Below are 7028 nucleotides of genomic sequence, written 5' to 3'. Positions count from 1 at the left end.
GGGGGCCACGGACCACCCGTAAGGATCAGATAAGAGAGTGGAAAGCCTGGCCTGAATCAGCCTGGCACTGGAAATTACAGTGATGTTTGAGGGGGAAAAATGTTTTCTCTCTCTCTCTCTCTCTCTCTCTCTCTCTCTCTCTCTCTCTCTCTGTAACCACACAGTTCTCAGTAATAGATTTCAGGGGGCTTTTTTGCCCCTCGTCTGTGATTGTTTATTATTGTTCCAAATGACAGACTGCAGAGCTGGAAGGAGGGAGGGCATTGAAAACAATCACGGTCAAACTCGAGTATGCGGACTGTCACTCGCGAGCGGAGGCCGTTCGGAATGGCCAACCAGAGCAAGGATTTATGGCGTCTTCAAAAGACACGCTTTAAAAAGGCAGTTTACTCACTGAAAACTCCCTTCTCTTTCTTTATTTAAACTCTGGAGCAGACCCTCGCTGCAGGTGAGCAGGACTCTCGCTGACCACTCACACACCGCCAGAGGTCAGTCCAGTTCACTCACACACTCACACAGCTTGCCAATGTAAGCGCACACACACACACACACAGCTGAGTACAGATGTAACACCCTCCACCAGCGCCAAAAGAAAGCACTGAACTAGCTTAATGCTCAACGATGTTAAATATGTCTGTCTCCTGTCTGTAACACTAACAACACACAGCTGAGAGACACAGGGAGCGAGAGAGAGATCAGCAGAGAGACACAGGCTCTAATCAGGTGTACTTTAAGACAGACCTCAATAAGGTGGACTTCAGTCAGATGGATTTAATGTGGATTTTAGGATGAATTTTATTAGAATGATGTAGAAAGGCCTTTAAGACAGAGACTGACGTGGTGGTGGTGTGTTAGTGTGTGTTGTGCTGGTGTAGAGTGGATCAGACACGGCAGTTGCTGCTAGAGTTTTTAAACCCTGTGTCCACTCACTGTCCACTCTGTCAGAGACAATAGCTCATCTGTCGCTGCACGGCATTCTCTAGTTCTTCATCAGAGGACACAGGATGTGGTTGGCTGGATATTTTTGGTTGGTGAACTGTTCTACATCCCGCCACTGCGTCACTGCATATTCTACATCAGTGTCACTCCACCACCGGAGTGTATAAAGTATGCAGAGGGACATTACAGTGTAAATGGCAGCTATGATAAAGAGCTGGTTCCGCCAGTGACTACATCTCTGTTAAATCCAGGACCTCAGGGTCATGGACGTCTGTAACTCACTGAATTAAAGAGCCTGATGTCATTTCTTTCCTGAGCGATGGAGTGCAACCTGAGACGCTGACTTCTGCAACAATTGAATTTTCAGAATAGCTGCTCTCCTCGGCTCCACACAGGAACCCGAGCCCCTGCTCTTCACGTCTCGCTGCTGATTTAATAGAAAAGAAACAGGACGGATTTGAGGATATTTCATTAATCTACCTTCCCTTTCACTGCGGAGGAAATTCGACCAGAGCTCAGAACCGCTCTCCAGTGTCAGAAGTCATTCTCTCCCTCCGTCTCTCTCTCTCTCTCTCTCTCTCTGAGGTGGTGCTGATGCCCAGTACCTGCAGGTGCAGCACTATCAGCACATTCCACTCACATTAGAATAACCTGGAGTTTACTGCTGGGATCTGCTTTAGTGTAGGGTTATGGTACGGAGCAGTGTGTTCCATTTACACATCCTCACTCTCAGGACAAATCCTGTGGGGGTTTAAGTGTTGACCCTATCACTGCCCACAGTGTCACATGTGACAGATCTGGACAGTTTGCATTCTCCTCTGACAAGCTAATCCCATATGTGGCTTTACATAGGCAGCGGTTTGAAAAGAATCATGGGCTGGGCTTGTTTGGAGAGGAAGCATAGGTTCCCTTCTATGGCGTCAAAATAGGTTCTAAAGTTCTGAGAACCAAAAAACAGAATCCATAACCAATAAATGACATTTTGAAATCGAGAAAACTCATTAATATTGAGACTTATAAAAAGTCTCCGCATGTAACTGTCTATTTTGAGTTTCCATTCTCAATTGCGCTTCTCTCAATCTTGCTTTCACCTCCAGACGTTTCTCGCTTTAGACTTTTGACAAGGGTAGGGCTCTAGACAGTCATTGGCTGCTGAAATTAAGCCCCGCCCACCCAGCAGATTCTGCACACCTTGCTATATCAGCAAGAGCATGCCAATCTGACCCTGATTAGAAAATGGACAACCAGCAAACACAGGTAAGCCATATCAACTATTTTATTAACAATTATGTCTTTTAGTAATGCACAGTTCGTCATAGAGGCCTAACCCAATCAGGGTTAGGGTGTGCAGAAACTGCTGGGTGGGCGGGGTTTATCTTTAGCAGCCAATGACTGTCTAGATCCCGACACCGTCAAAAGTCAAAAGCGAGAAACTTCTGGAGGCAAAGGTTTTCTCAATTACAAAATGTCATTTATTGATTATAGATTGTGTTTGTTTGGTTCTCAGAACTTTAGAACCTGTTTTGATGCCATACCCTTCATTCTGCCAAGTCTGGGGGCAGTGTGCGGCGTCGGGGGAGACTCGGGGAAAGGGTGAAATTAGAGACAACTAATAATTGGAGAGAACAATCAGCAAGAACTGAGGATAAGCGAAGTTTTAAAAAATAATAATAATTTTTTTGAGTGGAGCAAGATTTTCTTTTCAAACACTTATGAACTATTTAAGCTCCCGTAAATCACAACGAACCATAACCAATCGTTACATAGAAATGTTTTAAACATGTAGAGCAGTAAAGTAAATGTACCAATTGTTGGGAATCTGCTTCGGCCACGTTTCCCCTGATCAGCATGAACACGTCCTTAGTGATTTGTAGAGATTTCGGACCGGATCATTTCTTTAGTGGTTACAGTAGTTGATGCTGACCTCATGCTCCTCACGTTTCCCCCCGGCTCCCTTTAACCCCACCCTAACCTCATGCTCCTGATGTGAACAGAGTGTGCCAACACAACCACACAACATTGACTTTTATTCTTATTTGGAATCTGAGAGCGAAATGCACATTGTTCTGATTGAATTAGGTCCCGATAAAATCTAGAAGAGCGCAGGGCCAATAGCAACACACTGAGTGCAGTCTAATTCAATATCTTGTAGTTTGGGGGCTGTTTAAGGGGGTTTCCTGCTTTAGCGTGCATTGTTTATAACAACACTGTGATTTTTTTGGGTTTTTTTATCCCCCACTCGTGCATTTTCAGTCTTGGTTCCACGATGAGGAAAACGTGGTGGCCATGAATAAACAGGTAAACAGCTGCTCAAGTAAACAAACATTTGCATTTGTATGACTTCGTGTTGAGATGGCACGGCCTCATCAGTGTTGAGGAACGAAGGAGGGACTGGAGAGGGCTTGGACGGATTGCAGTGAGCCTGGAAAGAATATATATAAGTCAAGTCAGTGGCCAAAAAAAGTAGAGAGTTCTAGGGGTCCAGAGGGCAATATTAATGTGTTTCCAGGATTATTGAATCACAGTTATGATGCATATCCTGACAGCGTTCATTTTGCCAGTGAACCCGCCCCCTCCACGCTCCAGTTACAGCTAATGAGGGTAATTATTGCATAGCTTAACTGTAATGCTGTATTGATTGTCAGGCTCCTGCTGTGTCACCAAGCTTCAACAAAAGCTACGTTTGAGCCCAGAGAAGGCCCCATTAGGCCCCAGGGCCCTGGGCACATGCTCTGATGCTTCAATAGGGTTAATACCCAAGCGTATAAAGATGGGATTAAGGCCTAGCTTACACAAGCAGGAAGAAAATTGAGTGTTTTGTGGAAAATATGCGGCTAATTCCGTCCTGTCATCGGTGGATATTAAAGATTATTAGTTGGCACGTTCGGCTGTTTGTAAACGACAATGGCAGCAGTGTTTAATTCCTCCTTAATATCCAGCGGGGTCGGCTATCATATTATCACAAAGCCCTGTAACCTCATTATGGCATTATGGTCTTATGTCCTTTTCTGTTTGCTTATAGAGTTAAGCATGTTTACTTTCACAGTTTCTCTGGAAATCCCAAAGCAAATGGTTGGTCATGGGTTAAGCCTTTATTTCTCTACCTCTGCCTCGGTTATGAAGGGTTATAGATCATAGTTCAGGGTCAGGAACTCCGATTTATTTGGATACATTGGTTTTATCGATCCAACCCTGAGGAAACAGTGCAGACGCATGGGTTCCCGATGCCCAAATGAGATGGAAAATAAGTGAGTACATTATCCTGACCGACAAAAGCCTCTGCTCTGGTGGTATCAGTGGGTGCAGGGGGTTGGCACCTGTAGGGGATTACTGCAGACCACCACCAGGACAGCGCTGAGTTAAGCTCTGAGATTGGGTTACCGCACTGAGCTACCCAATCAGTGCAGGTGCTCTCCATAGCACAGCCCCCAAACCTCCAATTTCTCTCTTTCTCATCACTATGGGATTATCTGACATCTCAAAGTCTATTATTTTCATACGCGTATAGTCCATTTATACCCATCTTTGAGCTTAAACAGTCTTCAATTATGAACCTTGTGATGTGGTGTGATATCAGTTTCACTGTTTAAGACCAGTAATATTTCATTTGGACACTTGTGTACAGTGAATGTTGAGGAAATGTGCATTCAGTGATAATGTTTATGAATTAAACTTATTACAATGCTATTACTCTTCGTTACATAGTAATTACAATTTAAAATGTCATACCTACCTCCAAAAATGTGTATAATCTGCGATAATCGGTTAAATCACTACAGCTTATTTGACTCTATGTTGTGGAAATCCTTTTTACTTCAAATTACCTCAACTTTTCAATTTTTTTTCAGTGTCATGGATTTGAACATTGTAATTTCCTTTACTAAAAGAACACTTGTGAAACCCCCTTTCATAAGCATCTATATATAAGAAGGAAGCAAACCCAGACACATAATCACACAGCGGTTAACAACAAGAAAATGCAACCAAAATCAAACTCAAAAGTTGCCAGGTCATTGTGAAACATTTTTTCTGATGTTTCTCTGTACCTTAAACACAGGGAGAAAACTCAGGCATTTGGAAACACTGAGCTCTCTTATGCCCTCTTATGGCAAGCATTTAGGAGACACTTAATTGTAGCTGTCCATGGTATTGTCCATCCTAAGAAGGGAAAAAAGGGGGTCAGAATAAATTAAAATTAAAAAACATTTCTCTGCTTCGTGGGACAACTTTAAAAACACCACAGATTGTCAATGCGACTAACTCTCAAATATCAGCCAACATTAAATATTAAACAGCCTGCTTCCATGAGCTCTGGGGAGGACGCCACAGAAATTAGCATGAGGCTGGACATTAAGAGGCTTGAGTTAAGGCTGTAAGATGCTGCATTCAATTCATTTGTGTCAGGCTGGGCCTGGGCTGTTTTGATGGAATGATTTTAGGTTCCATTATGATTCTGCCATGTCTCTCGACCATTTGGAGATTCTTATGATTCCTGGGCTCTTTTCAGTGGCACGGTGACATGAGATGGAAGTGGCTGTGTTGACGGTTGGGAAGGAGGTGGTGGAGGGGGGTGGTTATATTTTTTTTTTTACTCTGGAAATGCATGAATGTGACTGGTCTTGACACATTCTCAGATAACAGGCTCCCAGCACTTCACTCTCCCTGATGCCTCCCTGAGAGTAGCTGCTTTTAATCAGTAATTACTAGGACTGCTCTGATGGTGGTGGTGTGTCCGGTGATTGATGACCGTAACCAGGCTCCTTTATGCTCGCTGACACGTCTCCTGGATAAATTCTTGGGGAAGTTTCCTGAGCAAAGTAAACAAAACCGTTTAAGTAGAAAATGGACGAGGATGGTCAAATTGCAGGGTTGGCGCTAATATTCTGAAAGCTGATGTGTTTGTGTCCTGTGAGCACTGCACGCGGAAAGAAAGACAGTGTAGTTGGCGAGAGGAAACACCGTTGCGCTTGTTCCGCTGCTGTTTAGCCACCTGTAATCTAAAAATGACATAATTCAGCCGGTAAACCTCTATGGGATAAGTGTAAAAATGTAAAGCTGGTTTTAATCTCTCTTTTAGAGTCCGTTCTGATCCTGATTTTATGTTTATAGAAGTATACGTGTGTTCCAGTGGACCAGTGGGCTACTGTAGAGGCTTCTCTGGTGAGGGACATCCTGAAAACTCAACCTGGAGGAGCAGGGTGGCCTTGGCCATGAGCAACAGGACAATTTGCGTGATCTGGAGGGACAGGTTTGTTCAGTTAGTGTTGGATCACACTGCTCATACACAACTGAGGTCTCCTCATTCCTTGCCAGGGGAGTCCCGAGTTTCAGAGTACCTCCAAGTCTGGGGAGGGTGGTGGAGGCTGGGTCTGTTGCGCAAGCCGACCACTGGTTGCCCACATAACAGTTTGTGCTTATTTTGATTCTGTTCAGCCTTCTGTAATCTAAAAATGATATGATTCGGCCAGAACCACAGCATCAGACAAGTGTACGATACGTTGCCAGTTCCCAGACATGGATCAAGCTGAGACTTGGAATAAATTGCAGAGTAAGTGGAGAAATTCCATTGGAAATGATTTCAGATTTCAAAGTTACATATTAAACAATTCATGTCCCCATTTTCTCCTTCTTTTTACCCTTATCCTTTTATTGAAGGTGACAATGGGAAGAGGATGTCTGTGTTCACGTTTCAAAAGTAAAGATTAAAGCCCGTTTGAAAAGATTATAAGGCTGTAGTACGCTGCATTTACATATCAAAGCAGAAAAGCACATGCAGTGCGTCGTTAAGAGTGACACAGTATGTTACACTTTCAAAAGTATAGGTGTAATGCAGTGGCGGATGCTAGTCTTTCAAGGAGGGGAAGCTCAATTTCGGCCTACATCATAAAATGTGTCGGTTTATTTATACGTAAATTCTACCCTCCGTTCCTTTTTAAGAAAATGATCTGTGACCCTGTCGTACCAACAAGGCGTCTTTTCCAGGGACTTGACTAGTGTCCTCTCAATGGCCAGCAGAGCTAGGCTGCTTAAACGGCCTTGGCCCATGTGAAGTGTGTCCGCCTGTGCTCCCACGGATCTTTACACCAAAG

This window comes from Hoplias malabaricus, chromosome 1 (assembly GCF_029633855.1).
Source record: "Hoplias malabaricus isolate fHopMal1 chromosome 1, fHopMal1.hap1, whole genome shotgun sequence".
Classification (NCBI taxonomy): Eukaryota; Metazoa; Chordata; class Actinopteri; order Characiformes; family Erythrinidae; genus Hoplias; species Hoplias malabaricus.
This window is presented reverse-complemented; position numbering follows the sequence as displayed.